Below are 26,391 nucleotides of genomic sequence, written 5' to 3' on the forward strand. Positions count from 1 at the left end.
AAATCAATGTTTTCTCTCGGTTTTAGCATGTTTTCTCGGTTTAAGCCTGTTTTCGGATAAAACGGGTTTAAGTGTTGTCTAAACACTCTAAATTCATCCCGAACTCTTACAATTAGTCAAATGCATTGGAATGTCACACATTCTGACCCTAGAAACAGTAACAACGCTGTTTACTGCTTAGAATCAACGTTTTCTCGGTTTTAGCCTGTTTCGGGACAAAATGGGTATAAGTGGTGGCTAAAAACTCCAAATTCAACCCGAACTCTTGTAATTAGTCAAATGCATTGCATTGTTACATATTTGAACCTAGAAAGAGTAACATAGCTGATTACTGCTTCAAATCAATGTTTTCTCTCGGTTTTAGCATGTTTTCTGGGTTTAAGCCTATTTTCGGATAAAACGGGTTTAAGTGTTGTCTAAACACTCTAAATTCATCGGAATTCTTACAATTAGTCAAATGCATTGGAATGTCACACATTCTGACCCTAGAAACAGTAACAACGCTGTTTACTGCTTAGAATCAACGTTTTCTCGTTTTTAGCCTGTTTCGGGACAAAATGGGTATAAGTGGTGGCTAAACATTCCAAATTCAACCCAAACTCTTGAAATTAGTCATACGCATTGGATTGTTACATATTTTGACCCTAGAAAGAGTAACACAACTGTTTACTGCTTCAAATCAATGTTTTCTCTCGGTTTTAGCCGGTTTTCTCTTTTTAAGCCTGTTTTGGGATAAAACGGGTTTAAGTGTTGTCTAAACGCTCCAAATTCATCCCGAACTCTTAAAATTAGTCAAATGCATTGCACTGTCACACATTCTGACCCTATAAATAGTAACGGAGCTGTTTACTGCTTAGAATCAACGTTTTCTCGGTTTTAGCCTGTTTCGGGACAAAATGGGTATAAGTGGTGGCTAAACATTCCAAATTCAACCCGAACTCTTGAAATTAGTCAAACGCATTGGAATGTCACACATTCTGACCCTAGAAACAGTAACAACGCTGTTTACTGCTTAGAATCAACATTTTCTCGGTTTTAGCATGTTTCGGGACAAAACGGATTTAAGTGTTGTCTAAACACTCTAAATTCATCCGTATTAGAGAGTAAGGAGGAAGAGAGAGGAGAGGCCGGTAAGGCCGAGCCTTGGAAGAAGAGAAGAAAGGCCGGAAAGGCCATGTAAAGGCCGGTAAGGCCATGTCCGTGTCCGTGAGCGACCATGTACCGTGTCCGGTACCATGTACCGTGTCCGTGAACGGACCCATGTCCGGTGAGCGGCCAGTTAGGCCGTGAACACGATGAAGAGAAGGCCCGTCCGTACAGGCCCGTCCGTACAGGCCCGTCCGTACAGGCCCGTCCGTACGATGAAGAGAAGGCCCGTCCGTACGATGAAGAGAAGGCCCGTCCGTACAGTCTCGGCCCTTAGGCCTGCGCTCGGTCCAGTAGATAGAGAGGCCGAGTTTGAGAGGAGGAAAGCGAGGCCCTACAAGAGAGAGAGGCTTATGGGAAGATCACATGTGCCCTTGGTTGGTGAAGGAAGGAAAGGTCACTTTCACCATACACCCACTTGTGCACCAACGGCTATATGTCACTCTCACCTCTCATTTATCTCAATCTTATATACTAATACTCCCCCGCACGTTTGATCTGCAGGGCACCATGGGGACCAAAGATCAAGCGTGGACACGTGAGGACTACCTCATTAAAAACCTTAACAAAGAAAACCACTTGGGAGAAAACTTTGTTAAGTAAAAAGAGTGTAGTCTCCACGGTCCTTGATGTCGCATTGATCTTGGTTTGTCAAGAACCAGCTCTCTTTCTCTTTAAGCCTTTGAAGTAAGGAGAGTAAGGAGGAAGAGAGAGGAGAGGCCGGTAAGGCCGAGCCTTGGAAGAAGAGAAGAAAGGCCGGAAAGGCCATGTAAAGGCCGGTAAGGCCATGTCCGTGTCCGTGAGCGACCATGTACCGTGTCCGGTACCATGTACCGTGTCCGTGAACGGACCCATGTCCGGTGAGCGGCCAGTTAGGCCGTGAACACGATGAAGAGAAGGCCCGTCCGTACAGGCCCGTCCGTACAGGCCCGTCCGTACAGGCCCGTCCGTACGATGAAGAGAAGGCCCGTCCGTACGATGAAGAGAAGGCCCGTCCGTACAGTCTCGGCCCTTAGGCCTGCGCTCGGTCCAGTAGATAGAGAGGCCGAGTTTGAGAGGAGGAAAGCGAGGCCCTACAAGAGAGAGAGGCTTATGGGAAGATCACATGTGCCCTTGGTTGGTGAAGGAAGGAAAGGTCACTTTCACCATACACCCACTTGTGCACCAACGGCTATATGTCACTCTCACCTCTCATTTATCTCAAACGGCCATATACATTTGTTCTCCTATATTAAGCATTGTAATCTCTCATTTTGTAACACAACATAACATTATTCAATAGAAGAGAAACCGATTTCCTCTCTATACTTGTGTTCTTGTTTCATATTAACAATGTAGAGAGTTTAGGATTAGCGGTTAGAGGCTGCCCTTAAGGCAGCCTATTCTCTTCTCAAATCCACCTAAACTCTTCTTATTTACTGCTTTACTTAGCCTAGATTACTGATTCTTAATCCTCCTTCTCCTAAGTACACAAACTCTAAGTGTTGTGATACTAGAAGAGGATAAGTCTCAAACTAGTGCTTCTCCTAGTTAGGATCCGCTTACTCTCTAGTATTTGGGTTCTATCTAGCTTGTTTATGGGGAGTTCATCACAAGTTGATGTTCTCTCCTCCCCCTTGAGAATGAGTTAGTTTGTTGTGGGTAAAGGGGGATTCATTCACCAAGTGTTTGTCTACCCTCTCTTGTGAGCTTTGTCTCATAAATCCCAACATGGTATCAGAGCAGGTTCTGCTCTTGGTGATTCAAACTCGTTCTCAATTCAATTCATCTTAGGATTCGCTAAGTTAAAGTTTTAAATTTCGCTTAAGTGTTAATTCGCTTAGCTTAGTTCTTTAAAGCTTTAATTTTGGCTTTTGTCGTTAAATCGATTCTCTAAACAGCTCAATGTTGAGTAAGCTTGGTCTCTTGTCTTGTTAGAATTTGTAGACCAAGTGAGTGAAGAGAAATCGAGTTTAAAAGCCCCATCCTTAAGCTTTACCGATTTGGTAATAGCTTTGTTTAATTTGGGATGGTGGGGAAGTGATGAACCATTGAGCAACTTGTTTTGTTCATGGTGAGGATTCACGGTTCTTGTGTGCTTGTATGAGCCACGAAATTCTTAGGATTTTCTTAGGATTCTCTTAGGATTTAGTTAATTTTCCTTTAAAGGTTTAATTTTGCTTTAGTTAGTTTTCCTTTAAAGGTTTAGTTGCTAAATCACTTCTTCTTCTTCTCAAGGTTGAGAAAGCTTTGTTTCTGGTCATATGGTGTGTCCAGGTTCGAGTTTGAGGAAGAGAGAGACTTTATTTTAGCATGTAGAGCCCGCTTGGTCAAATAGATTCAAGTTGGTCCAAGATGCATTTTTTTAACCGTTGGACAATAGGCTGTTCCAAAGGCTTTTGTTGTTTCTTCTTTGCTTGGGACCACGAAAAACATCTTCTATATGTTATTTTCGTGGATCTAAAGCCTTAAGATCTTGGAGAACACTTTGTTTAAGTGATTCTACCATGAGTTAGGTCCAAACCGTTGGAGAAATTAATTTTCCAAACGGTCCATGTGTTTCAGCCATTAAAGCACCAAAGTCTTGTTGAATGTTGGATGCTCTTGGCTGTCAAAGCTTCTGCAAACTCAAGAAAACAGAGTATAACTCTGTCCATAAGAACTCTTGAGCAAATTCTCTATTCTACTCTCCACTCACCTTATACTTCCGCCCATATACTCTACTATACTCTATACTCTTGGTTACTAATTCTCTGGTTACTTATTCTCTAAATTCTATTTTATTTTCAGTAATATTCTATATTCTCTATTCTCTAATCTCTAACAATCTCTTGTTTAGAATCTGTTCCATTGAATTTGGTTTCAGCTTCAGCCTTGAAGATTGTGTGGAGCTCGCCTACTATCTCAAGAAGAAGAAGTGGCGAGGTTGAAGGCTACAAGATAGCCATGAGGAGAGCGCAGCACAATGCCTGGAGTTAGAACCAAGGGCCACCAAGTCTTTGTTAAGCTGGTGGAAGGTGATGAATCAGTCCAAGAGCATGTGTGTTAGTGCCAAGTTGTTGATCGGATGTGCACAATGGTCTTTAGGAAAGGTGATGCACAAGGTTTCAACTGTTGATTGGATGTGCACAAGAACGGTGATGCACAAGGCTTCAACTGAGGTGATGAGGTTTCAGCCCATCATCAAGTAAAGGTTACGGGGGAGATCAAGTGACTTCAGACCGTACCTCACAGATTCTGCTCGGCCACAAGCAAAAGTCTTTACTTAAAGCTCAGCCGAAGCGTCTCAAAGATCGACTCGGACGAAACCCTTCCACTGCGATTCGGCTTCCGCGTTCTTCATTAAAGTTCGAGACCACAGAGTCATCTTGCCAGTGGAAGTGGAATCATACCAATCCGAGCAGCCGTTCGAAAGTTATGTCCGATTCAGTGGGCATGTATCAGTCTGACAGATAAAACTGGCCGGGTTTAAAAACCATGGTTAGAGAAGCGGTCTCAAGGAGGAATTCCAAACCGCATCAGTGATCAACTCTCTCCTTCCTATCCATCAAAACACCATAAAGGCTGTGCTCTAAACTCTACTCTATTTAAATTTCTTAAATTCATTACCTTAGCTTCATTACTAGTCTTTACTCTTTAATATGTTCTCTTAAATTGTCACACTTTTAGAAATTTTCTTTGATATTCCTCATAGCAAACACTTATTCTTTTCTTCTTTATCACTTGTTTAAGGGGTAAAGGAGACTATGAGAGCCTCAAAGAAACTCTAAAGGCGCAAGGATGGAGATCATAAGGAATGTGCTAAAGGCAAGGTGGGCTAAGGAGTAGGAGCGGTTCAAATCATGAAGAGAAGGGAGCTAGTTCTTTGCAAACCAAGGTCAAGGGACATCATGGATAGTGGAGTCTATACTCTTTTTCCCTTAACAAAGTTTTATCCCAAGAGGTTTTCTTTGTTGAGGTTTTTAATGAGGTAGATGACACTAGTCCACCCTTGATCTTTGGTCCCCATGGTGCCCTGCAGATCAAGCGTGCGGGGGAGTATTAGAGAGTAAGGAGGAAGAGAGAGGAGAGGCCGGTAAGGCCGAGCCTTGGAAGAAGAGAAGAAAGGCCGGAAAGGCCATGTAAAGGCCGGTAAGGCCATGTCCGTGTCCGTGAGCGACCATGTACCGTGTCCGGTACCATGTACCGTGTCCGTGAACGGACCCATGTCCGGTGAGCGGCCAGTTAGGCCGTGAACACGATGAAGAGAAGGCCCGTCCGTACAGGCCCGTCCGTACAGGCCCGTCCGTACAGGCCCGTCCGTACGATGAAGAGAAGGCCCGTCCGTACGATGAAGAGAAGGCCCGTCCGTACAGTCTCGGCCCTTAGGCCTGCGCTCGGTCCAGTAGATAGAGAGGCCGAGTTTGAGAGGAGGAAAGCGAGGCCCTACAAGAGAGAGAGGCTTATGGGAAGATCACATGTGCCCTTGGTTGGTGAAGGAAGGAAAGGTCACTTTCACCATACACCCACTTGTGCACCAACGGCTATATGTCACTCTCACCTCTCATTTATCTCAAACGGCCATATACATTTGTTCTCCTATATTAAGCATTGTAATCTCTCATTTTGTAACACAACATAACATTATTCAATAGAAGAGAAACCGATTTCCTCTCTATACTTGTGTTCTTGTTTCATATTAACAATGTAGAGAGTTTAGGATTAGCGGTTAGAGGCTGCCCTTAAGGCAGCCTATTCTCTTCTCAAATCCACCTAAACTCTTCTTATTTACTGCTTTACTTAGCCTAGATTACTGATTCTTAATCCTCCTTCTCCTAAGTACACAAACTCTAAGTGTTGTGATACTAGAAGAGGATAAGTCTCAAACTAGTGCTTCTCCTAGTTAGGATCCGCTTACTCTCTAGTATTTGGGTTCTATCTAGCTTGTTTATGGGGAGTTCATCACAAGTTGATGTTCTCTCCTCCCCCTTGAGAATGAGTTAGTTTGTTGTGGGTAAAGGGGGATTCATTCACCAAGTGTTTGTCTACCCTCTCTTGTGAGCTTTGTCTCATAAATCCCAACATGGTATCAGAGCAGGTTCTGCTCTTGGTGATTCAAACTCGTTCTCAATTCAATTCATCTTAGGATTCGCTAAGTTAAAGTTTTAAATTTCGCTTAAGTGTTAATTCGCTTAGCTTAGTTCTTTAAAGCTTTAATTTTGGCTTTTGTCGTTAAATCGATTCTCTAAACAGCTCAATGTTGAGTAAGCTTGGTCTCTTGTCTTGTTAGAATTTGTAGACCAAGTGAGTGAAGAGAAATCGAGTTTAAAAGCCCCATCCTTAAGCTTTACCGATTTGGTAATAGCTTTGTTTAATTTGGGATGGTGGGGAAGTGATGAACCATTGAGCAACTTGTTTTGTTCATGGTGAGGATTCACGGTTCTTGTGTGCTTGTATGAGCCACGAAATTCTTAGGATTTTCTTAGGATTCTCTTAGGATTTAGTTAATTTTCCTTTAAAGGTTTAATTTTGCTTTAGTTAGTTTTCCTTTAAAGGTTTAGTTGCTAAATCACTTCTTCTTCTTCTCAAGGTTGAGAAAGCTTTGTTTCTGGTCATATGGTGTGTCCAGGTTCGAGTTTGAGGAAGAGAGAGACTTTATTTTAGCATGTAGAGCCCGCTTGGTCAAATAGATTCAAGTTGGTCCAAGATGCATTTTTTTAACCGTTGGACAATAGGCTGTTCCAAAGGCTTTTGTTGTTTCTTCTTTGCTTGGGACCACGAAAAACATCTTCTATATGTTATTTTCGTGGATCTAAAGCCTTAAGATCTTGGAGAACACTTTGTTTAAGTGATTCTACCATGAGTTAGGTCCAAACCGTTGGAGAAATTAATTTTCCAAACGGTCCATGTGTTTCAGCCATTAAAGCACCAAAGTCTTGTTGAATGTTGGATGCTCTTGGCTGTCAAAGCTTCTGCAAACTCAAGAAAACAGAGTATAACTCTGTCCATAAGAACTCTTGAGCAAATTCTCTATTCTACTCTCCACTCACCTTATACTTCCGCCCATATACTCTACTATACTCTATACTCTTGGTTACTAATTCTCTGGTTACTTATTCTCTAAATTCTATTTTATTTTCAGTAATATTCTATATTCTCTATTCTCTAATCTCTAACAATCTCTTGTTTAGAATCTGTTCCATTGAATTTGGTTTCAGCTTCAGCCTTGAAGATTGTGTGGAGCTCGCCTACTATCTCAAGAAGAAGAAGTGGCGAGGTTGAAGGCTACAAGATAGCCATGAGGAGAGCGCAGCACAATGCCTGGAGTTAGAACCAAGGGCCACCAAGTCTTTGTTAAGCTGGTGGAAGGTGATGAATCAGTCCAAGAGCATGTGTGTTAGTGCCAAGTTGTTGATCGGATGTGCACAATGGTCTTTAGGAAAGGTGATGCACAAGGTTTCAACTGTTGATTGGATGTGCACAAGAACGGTGATGCACAAGGCTTCAACTGAGGTGATGAGGTTTCAGCCCATCATCAAGTAAAGGTTACGGGGGAGATCAAGTGACTTCAGACCGTACCTCACAGATTCTGCTCGGCCACAAGCAAAAGTCTTTACTTAAAGCTCAGCCGAAGCGTCTCAAAGATCGACTCGGACGAAACCCTTCCACTGCGATTCGGCTTCCGCGTTCTTCATTAAAGTTCGAGACCACAGAGTCATCTTGCCAGTGGAAGTGGAATCATACCAATCCGAGCAGCCGTTCGAAAGTTATGTCCGATTCAGTGGGCATGTATCAGTCTGACAGATAAAACTGGCCGGGTTTAAAAACCATGGTTAGAGAAGCGGTCTCAAGGAGGAATTCCAAACCGCATCAGTGATCAACTCTCTCCTTCCTATCCATCAAAACACCATAAAGGCTGTGCTCTAAACTCTACTCTATTTAAATTTCTTAAATTCATTACCTTAGCTTCATTACTAGTCTTTACTCTTTAATATGTTCTCTTAAATTGTCACACTTTTAGAAATTTTCTTTGATATTCCTCATAGCAAACACTTATTCTTTTCTTCTTTATCACTTGTTTAAGGGGTAAAGGAGACTATGAGAGCCTCAAAGAAACTCTAAAGGCGCAAGGATGGAGATCATAAGGAATGTGCTAAAGGCAAGGTGGGCTAAGGAGTAGGAGCGGTTCAAATCATGAAGAGAAGGGAGCTAGTTCTTTGCAAACCAAGGTCAAGGGACATCATGGATAGTGGAGTCTATACTCTTTTTCCCTTAACAAAGTTTTATCCCAAGAGGTTTTCTTTGTTGAGGTTTTTAATGAGGTAGATGACACTAGTCCACCCTTGATCTTTGGTCCCCATGGTGCCCTGCAGATCAAGCGTGCGGGGGAGTATTAGAGAGTAAGGAGGAAGAGAGAGGAGAGGCCGGTAAGGCCGAGCCTTGGAAGAAGAGAAGAAAGGCCGGAAAGGCCATGTAAAGGCCGGTAAGGCCATGTCCGTGTCCGTGAGCGACCATGTACCGTGTCCGGTACCATGTACCGTGTCCGTGAACGGACCCATGTCCGGTGAGCGGCCAGTTAGGCCGTGAACACGATGAAGAGAAGGCCCGTCCGTACAGGCCCGTCCGTACAGGCCCGTCCGTACAGGCCCGTCCGTACGATGAAGAGAAGGCCCGTCCGTACGATGAAGAGAAGGCCCGTCCGTACAGTCTCGGCCCTTAGGCCTGCGCTCGGTCCAGTAGATAGAGAGGCCGAGTTTGAGAGGAGGAAAGCGAGGCCCTACAAGAGAGAGAGGCTTATGGGAAGATCACATGTGCCCTTGGTTGGTGAAGGAAGGAAAGGTCACTTTCACCATACACCCACTTGTGCACCAACGGCTATATGTCACTCTCACCTCTCATTTATCTCAAACGGCCATATACATTTGTTCTCCTATATTAAGCATTGTAATCTCTCATTTTGTAACACAACATAACATTATTCAATAGAAGAGAAACCGATTTCCTCTCTATACTTGTGTTCTTGTTTCATATTAACAATGTAGAGAGTTTAGGATTAGCGGTTAGAGGCTGCCCTTAAGGCAGCCTATTCTCTTCTCAAATCCACCTAAACTCTTCTTATTTACTGCTTTACTTAGCCTAGATTACTGATTCTTAATCCTCCTTCTCCTAAGTACACAAACTCTAAGTGTTGTGATACTAGAAGAGGATAAGTCTCAAACTAGTGCTTCTCCTAGTTAGGATCCGCTTACTCTCTAGTATTTGGGTTCTATCTAGCTTGTTTATGGGGAGTTCATCACAAGTTGATGTTCTCTCCTCCCCCTTGAGAATGAGTTAGTTTGTTGTGGGTAAAGGGGGATTCATTCACCAAGTGTTTGTCTACCCTCTCTTGTGAGCTTTGTCTCATAAATCCCAACAGTAAACAGCTCTGTTACTATTTCTAGGGTCATAATGGGTGACAGTCCAATGCATTTGACTAATTGTAAGAGTTCGGTATGAATTTGGAGTGTTTAGACAACACTTAAACCCGTTTATCCCAAAACAGGCTAAAACAAGGACAAAACATTGATTTGAAGCAGTAAACAGCTGTGTTACTCTTTCTAGGGTCAAAATATGTAACAATCCAATGCATTTGAGTAATTACAAGAATTCGGGTTGAATTTGGAGTGTTTAGCTACCATTTGAGTAATTACAAGAATTCGGGTTGAATTTGGAGTGTTTAGCCACCACTTATACCCATTTTGTCCCGAAACAGGCTAAAACCGAGAAAACATTGATTCAAAGTAGTAAACAGCTCTGTTACTATTTCTAGGGTCATAATGGGTGACAGTCCAATGCATTTGACTAATTGTAAGAGTTCGGTATGAATTTGGAGTGTTTAGACAACACTTAAACCCGTTTATCCCAAAACAGGCTTAAACCGAGAAAACAGGCTAAAACAAGGACAAAACATTGATTTGAAGCAGTAAACAGCTGTGTTACTCTTTCTAGGGTCAAAATATGTAACAATCCAATGCATTTGAGTAATTACAAGAATTCGGGTTGAATTTGGAGTGTTTAGCCACCACTTATACCCATTTTGTCCCGAAACAGGCTAAAACCGAGAAAACATTGATTCAAAGCAGTATACAGCTCTGTTACTATTTCTAGGGTCAGAATGTGTGACAGTCCAATACATTTGACTAATTGTAAGAGTTCGGGATGAATTTGGAGTGTTTAGACAACACTTAAACCCATTTATCCCAAAACATGCTTAAACCGAGAAAACAGGCTAAAACTGAGAGAAAACATTGTTTTGAAGTAGTAATCAGCTGTGTTACTCATTCAAGGGTCAAATATGTAACAATCCAATGCATTTGACTAATTTCAAGAGGTCGGGTTGAATTTGGAATGTTTAGCCACCACTTATACCCATTTTGTCCCGAAACAGGCTAAAACCAAGAAAACGTTGATTCTAAGCAGTAAACAGTTCTGTTACAATTTCTAGGGTCAGAATGTGTGACATTCCAATGCATTTGACTAATTTTAAGAGTTCGGGATGAATTTGGAGTGTTTAGACAACACTTAAACCCGTTTTATCCCAAAACAGGCTTAAACCGAGAAAACATGCTAAAACCGAGAGAAAACATTGATTTGAAGCAGTAATCAGCTATGTTACTCTTTCTAGGTTCAAATATGTAACAATCCAATGCATTTTACTAATTAGAAGAGTTCGGTTTGAATTTAGAGTGTTTAGACAACACTTATACCCATTTTGTCCCGAAACAGGCTAAAACCAAGAAAACGTTGATTCTAAGCAGTAAAAAGCGTTGTTACAATTTCTAGGGTCAGAATGTGTGACAGTCCAATGCATTTGACTAATTGTAAGAGTTCGGGATGAATTTGGAGTGTTTAGACAACACTTAAACCCATTTATCCCAAAACATGCTTAAACCGAGAAAACAGGCTAAAACTGAGAGAAAACATTGTTTTGAAGCAGTAATCAGCTGTGTTACTCATTCTAGGGTCAAAATATGTAACAATCCAATGCATTTGACTAATTTCAAGAGGTCGGGTTGAATTTGGAATGTTTAGCCACCACTTATACCCATTTTGTCCCGAAACAGGCTAAAACCAAGAAAACGTTGATTCTAAGCAGTAAACAGCTCTGTTACAATTTCTAGGGTCAGAATGTGTGACATTCCAATGCATTTGATTAATTTTAAGAGTTCGGGATGAATTTGGAGTGTTTAGACAACACTTAAACCCGTTTTATCCCAAAACAGGCTTAAACCGAGAAAACATGCTAAAACCGAGAGAAAACATTGATTTGAAGCAGTAATCAGCTATGTTACTCTTTCTAGGTTCAAATATGTAACAATCCAATGCATTTTACTAATTAGAAGAGTTCGGGTTGAATTTAGAGTGTTTAGACAACACTTATACCCATTTTGTCCCGAAACAGGCTAAAACCAAGAAAACGTTGATTCTAAGCAGTAAAAAGCGTTGTTACAATTTCTAGGGTCAGAATGTGTGACATTCCAATGCATTTGACTAATTGTAAGAGTTCGGAATGAATTTGGAGTGTTTAGACAACACTTAAACCCGTTTTATCCCAAAACAGGCTTAAACCGAGAAAACATGCTAAAACCGAGAGAAAACATTGATTTGAAGCAGTAATCAGCTATGTTACTCTTTCTAGGGTCAAATATGTAACAATCCAATGCATTTGACTAATTACAAGAGTTCGGGTTGAATTTGGAGTGTTTAGCCACCACTTATACCCATTTTGTCCCGAAAGAGGCTAAAACCGAGAAAACGTTGATTCAAAGCAGTAAACAGCGTTGTTACTGTTTCTAGGGTCAGAATGTGTGACATTCCAATGTATTTGACTAATTGTAAGAGTTCAGTATGAATTTGGAGTGCTTAGACAACACTTAAACCCGTTTATCCCAAAACAGGCTTAAACCGAGAAAACAGGCTAAAACAAGGACAAAACATTGATTTGAAGCAGTAAACAGCTGTGTTACTCTTTCTAGGGTCAAAATATGTAACAATCCAATGCATTTGAGTAATTACAAGAATTCGGGTTGAATTTGGAGTGTTTAGCCACCACTTATACCCATTTTGTCCCGAAACAGGCTAAAACCGAGAAAACATTGATTCAAAGCAGTATACAGCTCTGTTACTATTTCTAGGGTCTGAATGTGTGACAGTCCAATACATTTGACTAATTGTAAGAGTTCGGGATGAATTTGGAGTGTTTAGACAACACTTAAACCCATTTATCCCAAAACATGCTTAAACCGAGAAAACAGGCTAAAACTGAGAGAAAACATTGTTTTGAAGTAGTAATCAGCTGTGTTACTCATTCTAGGGTCAAAATATGTAACAATCCAATGCATTTGACTAATTTCAAGAGGTCGGGTTGAATTTGGAATGTTTAGCCACCACTTATACCCATTTTGTCCCGAAACAGGCTAAAACCAAGAAAACGTTGATTCTAAGCAGTAAACAGTTCTGTTACAATTTCTAGGGTCAGAATGTGTGACATTCCATATTAGTATATATGAAGGAGAAGAGAGAGTGAGGCCGGTGAAGCCGAGCCTTGGAAGAAGAGAAGAAAGGCCGGAAAGGCCATGTAAAGGCCGGTAAGGCCATGTCCGTGTCCGTGAGCGACCATGTACCGTGTCCGGTACCATGTACCGTGTCCGTGAACGGACCCATGTCCGGTGAGCGGCCAGTTAGGCCGTGAACACATTGAAGAGAAGGCCCGTCCGTACAGGCCCGTCCGTACAATGAAGAGAAGGCCCGTCCATACAATGAAGAGAAGGCCCGTCCGTACGGTCTCGGCCCTTAGGCCTGCGCTCGGTCCAGTAGATAGAGAGGCCGAGTTTGAGAGGAGGAAAGCGAGGCCCTACAAGAGAGAGAGGCTTATGGGAAGATCACATGTGCTTTTGGTTAGGTGAAGGAAGAGAGAAGTCGCTCTCTTCTTCCTCTACTCGAGACAAACGGCTACAAGTCACTTTCATACCTTCCCCTTCTCTCTTTGTGTCTAACGGTCATATGACCTTGTTTCTCCTATATTAAGATGTAATCTCTCATATGTAAAATATAACACAATATTATCTAATAGAAGAGAATCCGATTTCCCCTCTCTACTTGTGTTCTTGTTCATATTCACAATGTAGATTGTTTAGGTGATTAGCGGTTAGGGGCTGCCCTTATGGCAGCCTAATTCTCTTCTCAAACCCACCTAAACTCTTCTTTATTTACTGCTTTACTTAGCCTAGATTACTGATTCTAATCCTCCTTCTCCTAAGTACACAAACTCTAAGTGTTGTGATACTAGAAGGGGATAGTCTCAAACTAGTGCTTCTCCTAGGTAGGATCCGCTTACTCTCTAGTATTTGGGTTCTATTTAGCTAGTTTATGGGGAGTTCATCACAAGTTGATGTTCTCTCCTCCCCCTTGAGAATGGGTTAGTTTGTTGTGGGTAAAGGGGGATTCATTCACCAAGTGTTTGTCTACCCTCTCTTGTGAGCTTTGTCTCATAAATCCCAACATGGTATCAGAGCAGGTTCTGTTCTTGGTGATTCAAACTCATTCTCAATGTCGTTTTCTTAGGAGTTAGCTTAGTTAAAGTTTTAATCCTAGCTTAGGTGTTAATTCGCTTAGCTTAGTTCTTTAAAGCTTTAATTTTGCTTTTGTTGTTAAATCGATTCTCTAGCAGCTCATTGTTGAGTAAGCTTGGTCTCTTGTCTTGTTAGAATTTGTAGACCAAGTGTGTGAAAGAAATCGATTTTAAAACCTCATCTTTAGGCTTACCGATTTGGTGAAAGCTTGGGTTTAAATGAGGTGGTGATGAACCAAGGAGCAAATCGGTTTTGTTCTTGGTAAGGATTCACGTTTTTGTGTGCTTGTATGAGCCACGAAATTCTTAGGATTTAGTTCTCTTAAGATTTAGTTAATTTTCCTTTAAAGGTTTAATTTTGCTTTTGTTAAATTTCCTTTAAAGTTTAATTACTAAATCACTTCTTCTTCTTCTCAAGGTTGAGAAAGCTTTGTTTCTGGTCATATGGTGTGTCCAGGTTCGAGTTTGAGGAAGAGAGAGACTTTATTTTAGCATGTAGAGCCCGCTTGGTCAAATAGATTCAAGTTGGTCCAAGATGCACTCTTTTAACCGTTGGACAATAGGTTGTTCCAAAGGCTTTTGTTGTTTCTTCTTTGCTTGGGACCACGAAAAACATCTTCTATATGTTATCTTCGTGGATCTTCAAGCCTTAATCTCTTGGAGAAAACTTGTTTAAGTGATTCTACAATGAGTTTTGTTGTTAAACCTTTGGAGAAATTAATTCTCCATAAGGTCCATGAATTTCAGCCATTAAAGCACCAAGAGTTTGTCTTCTTGGTTGTTCCTGGCTGTCACAGCTTCCGCAAACTCAAGAAAACAGAGTCTAACTCTGTCCATAGGAACTCTTGAGCTCTACTCTACTCTCCATTCATCTTATACTACCGCCAATACTCTCCCTTATACTCTCACTTTCTATACTCTTGGTTACTGATTCTCTGTTCTCTATTTATACTCTTACTTATTCTCTAAATTCTATTTTATTTTTCAGTAATATTCTCTATACTCTAATCTCTAACAATCTCTTGTTTAGAATCTGTTCCATTGAATTTTGGTTTCAGTTTCAGCATTGAGGATTGTGTGGAGCTCGCTCACTATCTCAAGAAGAAGAAGTGGCGAGGTTGAAGGCTACAAGATAGCCAGTGTAAGAGCGCAGCACAATGCCTGGAGTTAGAACCAAGGGCCACCAAGTCTTTGTTAAGCTGGTGGAATGTGATGAATCAGTCCAAGAGCATGTGTGTTAGTGCCAAGTTGTTGATCGGATGTGCACAATGGTCTTTAGGAAAGGTGATGCACAAGGTTTCAACTGTTGATCGGATGTGCACAAGAACGGTGATGCACAAGGTTTCAACTGAGGTGATGAGGTTTCAGCCCATCATCAAGTAAAGGGTACGGGCGAGATCAACTATCAAGTGACTTCAGACCGTACCTCACAGATTCTGCTCGGCCACAAGCAAAAGTTTTTACTTAAAGCTCAGCCGAAGCGTCTCAAAGATCGACTCGGACGAAACCCTTCCACTGCGATTCAGCTTCCGCGTTCTTCAACAAAGTTCGAGACCATGGAGTCATCTTGCCAGTGGAAGTGGAATCATACCAATCCGAGCAGCCGTTCGAAAGTTATGCCCGATTCAGTGGGCATATGTCAGTCTGACGAATAAAGCTAGCCGGGTTTAAAACCATGGTTAGAGAAGCGGTCTCAAGGAGGAATTCCAAACCGCATCAGTGATCAACTCTCTCCTTCCTATCCATCAAAACACCATAAAGGCTGTGCTCTAAACCCTTCTCTATTTTAATTCATAAATTCATTACCTTAGCTTCATTACTAGTCTTTAGTCTTTAATATGATTCTTCTTAAATTGTCACACTTTTAGAATTTTTCTTTGATATTCCTCATAGCAAACACTTATTCTTTTCTTCTTTATCACTTGTTTAAGGGTAAAGGAGACTATGAGAGCCTCAAAGGAATTCTAAAGGAACAAGGATGGAGATCATAAGGAATGTGCTAAAGGCAAGGAGGGCTAAGGAAGTGTAGCGGTTCAAAGGCTTAAAGAGAAGAGAGCTGGTTCTTGACAAACCAAGATCATTGCGACATCAAGGAACGTGGAGACTACACTCTTTTTACTTAACAAAGTTTTCTCCCAAGTGGTTTTCTTTGTTAAGGTTTTTAATGAGGTAGTCCTCACGTGTCCACGCTTGATCTTTGGTCCCCATGGTGCCCTGCAGATCAAACGTGCGGGGGAGTATTAGTATATATGAAGGAGAAGAGAGAGTGAGGCCGGTGAAGCCGAGCCTTGGAAGAAGAGAAGAAAGGCCGGAAAGGCCATGTAAAGGCCGGTAAGGCCATGTCCGTGTCCGTGAGCGACCATGTACCGTGTCCGGTACCATGTACCGTGTCCGTGAACGGACCCATGTCCGGTGAGCGGCCAGTTAGGCCGTGAACACATTGAAGAGAAGGCCCGTCCGTACAGGCCCGTCCGTACGATGAAGAGAAGGCCCGTCCGTACAATGAAGAGAAGGCCCGTCCGTACGGTCTCGGCCCTTAGGCCTGCGCTCGGTCCAGTAGATAGAGAGGCCGAGTTTGAGAGGAGGAAAGCGAGGCCCTACAAGAGAGAGAGGCTTATGGGAAGATCACATGTGCTTTTGGTTAGGTGAAGGAAGAGAGAAGTCGCTCTCTTCTTCCTCTACTCGAGACAAACGGCTACAAGTCACTTTCATACCTTCCCCTTCTCTCTTTGTGTCTAACGGTCATATGACCTTGTTTCTCCTATATTAAGATGTAATCTCTCATATGTAAAATATAACACAATATTATCTAATAGAAGAGAATCCGATTTCCCCTCTCTACTTGTGTTCTTGTTCATATTCACAATGTAGATTGTTTAGGTGATTAGCGGTTAGGGGCTGCCCTTATGGCAGCCTAATTCTCTTCTCAAACCCACCTAAACTCTTCTTTATTTACTGCTTTACTTAGCCTAGATTACTGATTCTAATCCTCCTTCTCCTAAGTACACAAACTCTAAGTGTTGTGATACTAGAAGGGGATAGTCTCAAACTAGTGCTTCTCCTAGGTAGGATCCGCTTACTCTCTAGTATTTGGGTTCTATTTAGCTAGTTTATGGGGAGTTCATCACAAGTTGATGTTCTCTCCTCCCCCTTGAGAATGGGTTAGTTTGTTGTGGGTAAAGGGGGATTCATTCACCAAGTGTTTGTCTACCCTCTCTTGTGAGCTTTGTCTCATAAATCCCAACATTCCAATGCATTTGACTAATTTTAAGAGTTCGGGATGAATTTGGAGTGTTTAGACAACACTTAAACCCGTTTTATCCCAAAACAGGCTTAAACCGAGAAAACATGCTAAAACCGAGAGAAAACATTGATTTGAAGCAGTAATCAGCTATGTTACTCTTTCTAGGTTCAAATATGTAACAATCCAATGCATTTTACTAATTAGAAGAGTTCGGGTTGAATTTAGAGTGTTTAGACAACACTTATACCCATTTTGTCCCGAAACAGGCTAAAACCAAGAAAACGTTGATTCTAAGCAGTAAAAAGCGTTGTTACAATTTCTAGGGTCAGAATGTGTGACATTCCAATGCATTTGACTAATTGTAAGAGTTCGGAATGAATTTGGAGTGTTTAGACAACACTTAAACCCGTTTTATCCCAAAACAGGCTTAAACCGAGAAAACATGCTAAAACCGAGAGAAAACATTGATTTGAAGCAGTAATCAGCTATGTTACTCTTTCTAGGGTCAAATATGTAACAGTCCAATGCATTTGACTAATTACAAGAGTTCGGGTTGAATTTCGAGTGTTTAGCCACCACTTATACCCATTTTGTCCCGAAAGAGGCTAAAACCGAGAAAACGTTGATTCAAAGCAGTAAACAGCGTTGTTACTGTTTCTAGGGTCAGAATGTGTCACATTCCAATGTATTTGACTAATTGTAAGAGTTCAGTATGAATTTGGAGTGCTTAGACAACACTTAAACCCGTTTTATCCCAAAACAGGCTTAAACCGAGAAAACATGCTAAAACCGAGAGAAAACATTGATTTGAAGCAGTAATCAGCTATGTTACTCTTCCTAGGGTCAAATATGTAACAATCCAATGCATTTGAGTAATTACAAGAACTCGGGTTGAATTTGGAGTGTTTAGCCACCACTTATACCCATTTTGTCCCGAAACAGGCTAAAACCGAGAAAACATTGATTCAAAGCAGTAAACAGCTCTGTTACTATTTCTAGGGTCATAATGGGTGACAGTCCAATGCATTTGACTAATTGTAAGAGTTCGGTATGAATTTGGAGTGTTTAGACAACACTTAAACCCGTTTATCCCAAAACAGGCTTAAACCGAGAAAACAGGCTAAAACAAGGAGAAAGCATTGATTTGAAGCAGTAAACAGCTGTGTTACTCTTTCTAGGGTCAAAATATGTAACAATCCAATGCATTTGAGTAATTACAAGAATTCGGGTTGAATTTGGAGTGTTTAGCCACCACTTATACCCATTTTGTCCCGAAACAGGCTAAAACCGAGAAAACATTGATTCAAAGCAGTATACAGCTCTGTTACTATTTCTAGGGTCTGAATGTGTGACAGTCCAATGCATTTGACTAATTGTAAGAGTTCGGGATGAATTTGGAGTGTTTAGACAACACTTAAACCCATTTATCCCAAAACATGCTTAAACCGAGAAAACAGGCTAAAACTGAGAGAAAACATTGTTTTGAAGCAGTAATCAGCTGTGTTACTCATTCTAGGGTCAAAATATGTAACAATCCAATGCATTTGACTAATTTCAAGAGGTCGGGTTGAATTTGGAATGTTTAGCCACCACTTATACCCATTTTGTCCCGAAACAGGCTAAAACCAAGAAAACGTTGATTCTAAGCAGTAAACAGTTCTGTTACAATTTCTAGGGTCAGAATGTGTGACATTCCAATGCATTTGACTAATTTTAAGAGTTCGGGATGAATTTGGAGTGTTTAGACAACACTTAAACCCGTTTTATCCCAAAACAGGCTTAAACCGAGAAAACATGCTAAAACCGAGAGAAAACATTGATTTGAAGCAGTAATCAGCTATGTTACTCTTTCTAGGTTCAAATATGTAACAATCCAATGCATTTTACTAATTAGAAGAGTTCGGGTTGAATTTAGAGTGTTTAGACAACACTTATACCCATTTTGTCCCGAAAAAGGCTAAAACCAAGAAAACGTTGATTCTAAGCAGTAAAAAGCGTTGTTACAATTTCTAGGGTCTGAATGTGTGACATTCCAATGCATTTGACTAATTGTAAGAGTTCAGGATGAATTTGGAATGTTTAGACAACACTTAAACCCGTTTTATCCCAAAACAGGCTTAAACCGAGAAAACATGCTAAAACCGAGAGAAAACATTGATTTGAAGCAGTAATCAGCTATGTTACTCTTTCTAGGGTCAAATATGTAACAATCCAATGCATTTGACTAATTACAAGAGTTCGGGTTGAATTTCGAGTGTTTAGCCACCACTTATACCCATTTTGTCCCGAAAGAGGCTAAAACCGAGAAAACGTTGATTCAAAGCAGTAAACAGCGTTGTTACTGTTTCTAGGGTCAGAATGTGTGACATTCCAATGTATTTGACTAATTGTAAGAGTTCAGTATGAATTTGGAGTGTTTAGACAACACTTAAATCCGTTTTATCCCAAAACAGGCTTAAACCGAGAAAACATGCTAAAACCGAGAGAAAACATTGATTTGAAGCAGTAATCAGCTATGTTACTCTTTCTAGGGTCAAATATGTAACAATCCAATGCATTTGAGTAATTACAAGAATTCGGGTTGAATTTGGAGTGTTTAGCCACCACTTATACCCATTTTGTCCCGAAACAGGCTAAAACCGAGAAAACATTGATTCAAAGCAGTAAACAGCTCTGTTACTATTTCTAGGGTCATAATGGGTGACAGTCCAATGCATTTGACTAATTGTAAGAGTTCGGGATGAATTTGGAGTGTTTAGACAACACTTAAACCCATTTATCCCAAAACATGCTTAAACCGAGAAAACAGGCTAAAACTGAGAGAAAACATTGTTTTGAAGCAGTAATCAGCTATGTTACTCTTTCTAGGGTCAAATATGTAATAATCCAATGCATTTGACTAATTACTAGAGTTCGGGTTGAATTTCGAGTGTTTAGCCACCGCTTATACCCATTTTGTCCCGAAAGAGGCTAAAACCGAGAAAACGTTGATTCAAAGCAGTAAACAGCGTTGTTACTGTTTCTAGGGTCAGAATGTGTGACATTCCAATGTATTTGACTAATTGTAAGAGTTCAGTATGAATTTGGAGTGCTTAGACATCACTTAAACCCGTTTTATCCCAAAACAGGCTTAAACCGAGAAAACATGCTAAAACCGAGAGAAAACATTGATTTGAAGCAGTAATCAGCTATGTTACTCTTTCTAGGGTCAAATATGTAACAATCCAATGCATTTGAGTAATTACAAGAATTCGGGTTGAATTTGGAGTGTTTAGCCACCACTTATACCCATTTTGTCCCGAAACAGGCTAAAACCGAGAAAACATTGATTCAAAGCAGTAAACAGCTCTGTTACTATTTCTAGGGTCATAATGGGTGACAGTCCAATGCATTTGACTAATTGTAAGAGTTCGGTATGAATTTGGAGTGTTTAGACAACACTTAAACCCGTTTATCCCAAAACAGGCTTAAACCGAGAAAACAGGCTAAAACAAGGACAAAACATTGATTTGAAGCAGTAAACAGCTGTGTTACTCTTTCTAGGGTCAAAATATGTAACAATCCAATGCATTTGAGTAATTACAAGAATTCGGGTTGAATTTGGAGTGTTTAGCCACCACTTATACCCATTTTGTCCCGAAACAGGCTAAAACCGAGAAAACATTGATTCAAAGCAGTATACAGCTCTGTTACTATTTCTAGGGTCAGAATGTGTGACAGTCCAATGCATTTGACTAATTGTAAGAGTTCGGGATGAATTTGGAGTGTTTAGACAACACTTAAACCCATTTATCCCAAAACATGCTTAAACCGAGAAAACAGGCTAAAACTGAGAGAAAACATTGTTTTGAAGCAGTAATCAGCTGTGTTACTCATTCTAGGGTCAAAATATGTAACAATCCAATGCATTTGACTAATTTCAAGAGGTCGGGTAGAATTTAGAATGTTTAGCCACCACTTATACCCATTTTGTCCCGAAACAGGCTAAAACCAAGAAAACGTTGATTCTAAGCAGTAAACAGTTCTGTTACAATTTCTAGGGTCAGAATGTGTGACATTCCAATGCATTTGACTAATTTTAAGAGTTCGGGATGAATTTGGAGTGTTTAGACAACACTTAAACCCGTTTTATCCCAAAACAGGCTTAAACCGAGAAAACATGCTAAAACCGAGAGAAAACATTGATTTGAAGCAGTAATCAGCTATGTTACTCTTTCTAGGTTCAAATATGTAACAATCCAATGCATTTTACTAATTAGAAGAGTTCGGGTTGAATTTAGAGTGTTTAGACAACACTTATACCCATTTTGTCCCGAAAAAGGCTAAAACCAAGAAAACGTTGATTCTAAGCAGTAAAAAGCGTTGTTACAATTTCTAGGGTCTGAATGTGTGACATTCCAATGCATTTGACTAATTGTAAGAGTTCAGGATGAATTTGGAATGTTTAGACAACACTTAAACCCGTTTTATCCCAAAACAGGCTTAAACCGAGAAAACATGCTAAAACCGAGAGAAAACATTGATTTGAAGCAGTAATCAGCTATGTTACTCTTTCTAGGGTCAAATATGTAACAATCCAATGCATTTGACTAATTACAAGAGTTCGGGTTGAATTTCGAGTGTTTAGCCACCACTTATACCCATTTTGTCCCGAAAGAGGCTAAAACCGAGAAAACGTTGATTCAAAGCAGTAAACAGCGTTGTTACTGTTTCTAGGGTCAGAATGTGTGACATTCCAATGTATTTGACTAATTGTAAGAGTTCAGTATGAATTTGGAGTGTTTAGACAACACTTAAACCCGTTTTATCCCAAAACAGGCTTAAACCGAGAAAACATGCTAAAACCGAGAGAAAACATTGATTTGAAGCAGTAATCAGCTATGTTACTCTTTCTAGGGTCAAATATGTAACAATCCAATGCATTTGAGTAATTACAAGAATTCGGGTTGAATTTGGAGTGTTTAGCCACCACTTATACCCATTTTGTCCCGAAACAGGCTAAAACCGAGAAAACATTGATTCAAAGCAGTAAACAGCTCTGTTACTATTTCTAGGGTCATAATGGGTGACAGTCCAATGCATTTGACTAATTGTAAGAGTTCGGGATGAATTTGGAGTGTTTAGACAACACTTAAACCCATTTATCCCAAAACATGCTTAAACCGAGAAAACAGGCTAAAACTGAGAGAAAACATTGTTTTGAAGCAGTAATCAGCTATGTTACTCTTTCTAGGGTCAAATATGTAATAATCCAATGCATTTGACTAATTACTAGAGTTCGGGTTGAATTTCGAGTGTTTAGCCACCACTTATACCCATTTTGTCCCGAAAGAGGCTAAAACCGAGAAAACGTTGATTCAAAGCAGTAAACAGCGTTGTTACTGTTTCTAGGGTCAGAATGTGTGACATTCCAATGTATTTGACTAATTGTAAGAGTTCAGTATGAATTTGGAGTGCTTAGACAACACTTAAACCCGTTTTATCCCAAAACAGGCTTAAACCGAGAAAACATGCTAAAACCGAGAGAAAACATTGATTTGAAGCAGTAATCAGCTATGTTACTCTTTCTAGGGTCAAATATGTAACAATCCAATGCATTTGAGTAATTACAAGAATTCGGGTTGAATTTGGAGTGTTTAGCCACCACTTATACCCATTTTGTCCCGAAACAGGCTAAAACCGAGAAAACATTGATTCAAAGCAGTAAACAGCTCTGTTACTATTTCTAGGGTCATAATGGGTGACAGTCCAATGCATTTGACTAATTGTAAGAGTTCGGTATGAATTTGGAGTGTTTATCTGAAATGGGACACCACCGTCCGTACGGCCGTACGGACGTCCGTACTGTTATCAAAGTGGGCCGTCCGTACAACCATCGAGGATATCAGGTCCAGCCCATCAGTGAGAGCCTCCAACGGTCACAAGCCTTCGAGATCCTTCCTCCTTCATAACCGTTGACAAGCTGTGCAAGTGGAAGGGAAAGGAAGATCACATGTTGTGATTAAGGAGGTGTCACTATCTCCATTTGTAAATGTGTATAGCATCTTAGAGGAATATTCTTGTATGTATGACTATAATAAGGATGTAACTAGGTTACTAATAAAGTAAGAAGAGAAAATATCTCTTTCTCCTATTCTCTCCATACGCCTACTCTCTTCCCTTCTCTATCCGATCTCTATTCTTAGTTACTCTCAAATCTCTCTAATTTAAAACTTACATGGTATCAGAGCAGATTGTTCCTGTTCTTTGACTTCATCTCCATCACAATCTTCCGCATTCTCTCTATCTTGTGCTTTCAAATCTCTTTGTTCCCAAAATTTCTGTTAACCGTTGGGTAAACACCTAAACCACCGAATTCATCATGGAAAACACCAAAACTATGATTGTTCCGGTTACTCTCAAGGGAGAGAACTACTTACTGTGGGCTAGAACCACGAAGACAGCCCTATGCGGCCGAGGACTTTGGTCCCATGTTGAAGCGAGTGAGGCTCCAAGTGGCGAGGCCACCAAAGACGACAAGGATCTTGTCGCAGACGAAAGGAACAAGTGGTTTCAAGAAGACCAAGGAGTCCTAGCCATTATTCAAAACTCCCTAGATGCCCCCATCCTTGAAGCTTACTCCTATTGCGAAACTGCAAAGGACTTATGGGACACTCTTAAGAATGTCTTTGGAAATGTTACTAACGTGAACCGGATCTTCGAGATTAAGAGAACCATCAACAATCTCAACCAGGAAGACATGGAGTTCACTAAACACTTTGGAAAGTTTAGGTCACTTTGGGCTGAACTAGAGATGCTCCGGCCGGCGACCGTAGATCCAGCCATCTTGAACGAAAGGCGTGAACAAGATAAAGTGCTCGGCTTACTCTTAACGTTGAACCCCTCCTACAACGACCTTATCAAGCATATCCTACGATCTGACAAGCTTCCTAGCCTAGACGACGTATGTAACCAAATTCAAAAGGAACATGGTTCCATGGGGCTATTCGGAGGCAAAGGGGAGTTAATAACTGTCAACAAGGTGGAAATGGCATCGGCTAACCGAGGATACTACAAGCCGGACGACAAGAATCCACCAGTATGTGAACATTGTAAGAAAGTGGGTCACTTCAAGAGCCGCTGCTGGATCCTTCACCCACACCTTCGCCGTGGAGGACCAAACCGTGGAGGACCACCAAGAGCCCATCAAGCCGCTGTAATGGGAGAAACACCAACCGAACCATCCCAACAAGCTACTACACTCACGGCGTCCTCCGAGCTGGTGAGGAAGTCCGACCTTGATGCGCTCATCAAAGCCCTCAAGGAGGCCTCCGGTAAATCTTTTCTCGCCCTAAACAAAACTAAACCTCTTATTGTTGACTCCGGTGCATCTCATCACATGATTAGTGATTCTAGATTAATAAGTGATATTACACCGGCAAATGGTAATGTTGTTATAGCTAATGGCGAGAAGGTACCGGTTAAAGGTGTAGGAAATTTGAAATTGTTTGACAAAGTAACCAAGGCTTTTTATATGCCAACTTTCACATCAAATTTACTATCCGTTAAGAGAGCTACCACTGATTTGAATTGTTATGCAATATTTAGTCCTAACAAGGTTCATTTTCAGGATATTGAAACAAGTAAAGTTCTTGGACAAGGAGGTTCTAAGGATGATCTCTATGTGCTTGAGGACTTGAATCTATCTTCTACTTCTGCATCTTGTTTTAAATCGGTTGTTGTTAAACCTAATGACTCTATTCTTCATGCTAGATTAGGACATCCTCACACTAGAGCCTTAACCTTGATGTTTCCTAGTATTTCTTTTAAAAATGATGAATGTGAGGCTTGTATCCTTGGTAAACATTGCAAAACTGTTTTTCCTAAATCTATTACTATGTATGAAAACTGTTTTGATTTAGTCCATTCTGATGTTTGGACATCTCCTTGCCTTTCTAGAGAAAATCAAAAGTATTTTGTTATTTTTATTGATGAAAAATCGAAATATACTTGGTTGACCTTACTCCCTTCTAAGGATAGAGTTCTTGAGGCCTTTACTAATTTCCAAAATTATGTTACTAACCACTATCATGCAAAGATTAAAATTTTGAGATCAGATAATGGTGGAGAATACACAAGTCATGCCTTTAAACAACATCTAGCCAAACATGGAATTCTTCACCAAACTAGTTGCCCATACACACCACAACAAAATGGAGTGGCTGAGAGGAAGAATAGGCATCTCATGGAGGTTGCAAGGTCTATGATGTTCCATACAACGGTTCCAAAGCGTTTTTGGGGTGATGCTGTCCTTACGGCCTGTTACCTTATTAATCGCACACCAACGAAGATCCTTAATGACATATCCCCATTTGAGGTATTAAACAAGGCTAAACCTACATTTGACCATCTAAGGGTGTTTGGTTGTGTTTGTTATGTGTTGCGACCAGGTGAACTACGAGACAAACTCGATGCCAAGAGTGTTAAGAGCATGTTTATCGGCTACTCCACAACACAAAAGGGCTATAAGTGCTATGATCCGGCGACAAGGAGAGTTCTCATATCTCGTGATGTCAAGTTTGTGGAGACAAAAGGATTCTATGACGAGCCCAACTGGGATGAACTACGTAACCTATCAACCACCCCATCGGATCGAACGCGGAACCTACGTGTCATCCTTGAGCGGCTAGGCATTGAAAACGATCGGGCCGCCAATGATCCTGCCGAGCCAACTGAACCTTCTGTCCCATCTACTGATCCTGTTCCTGTCGAGCCAAATGCACCAGAAACATCTATGGAAGATCATGGTACCGCGGACTCCGGACACGGACACGGACACGGACACGGACACGGACACGGACACGGACATGGACATGGACACGGACACGGACACGGACACGGACATGGACACGGACACGGACACGGACACGGACACGGTACCACGGACACGGACACGGACACGGACACGGACACAGTACCATTCACGGAACCGGAAGTTCCAGTCAGTGCTGAGTCCGAGGCTGGGCCTATCGTTCCTCTCCGACGAAGTCAGCGCATCAAGTTTCACCCCAACAACTGGACGAACACTCGAGTGTACTACAACAACATGGCCGTCGCGCACCCAATTCAGGCCGTATGTTCACTTGCTCATCTCCCGATTGATCATCAAGTCTTTCTTGGCCACATTGATGCGAACTGGATTCCCCAGACCTATGCTGAGGCCAAGGACCACAAGGAATGGCAAGATGCGATCAACGCTGAAAACACGGCCATGGTCCAAAACCGTACGTGGGATGAAGCCGATTTGCCCAACGGCAAGAAGGCCGTTACCTCGCGTTATATCTTCACCATCAAATACAAGAGCAATGGTGAGATCGAACGCTACAAAGCCCGGCTTGTTGCACGAGGATTCACACAAACGTATGGGGAGGACTATCTTGATACGTTTGCTCCG

Source organism: Camelina sativa, chromosome 13 (genome assembly GCF_030686135.1).
Source record: "Camelina sativa cultivar CO46 ecotype springtype chromosome 13, ASM3068613v1".
Taxonomy (NCBI): Eukaryota; Viridiplantae; Streptophyta; class Magnoliopsida; order Brassicales; family Brassicaceae; genus Camelina; species Camelina sativa.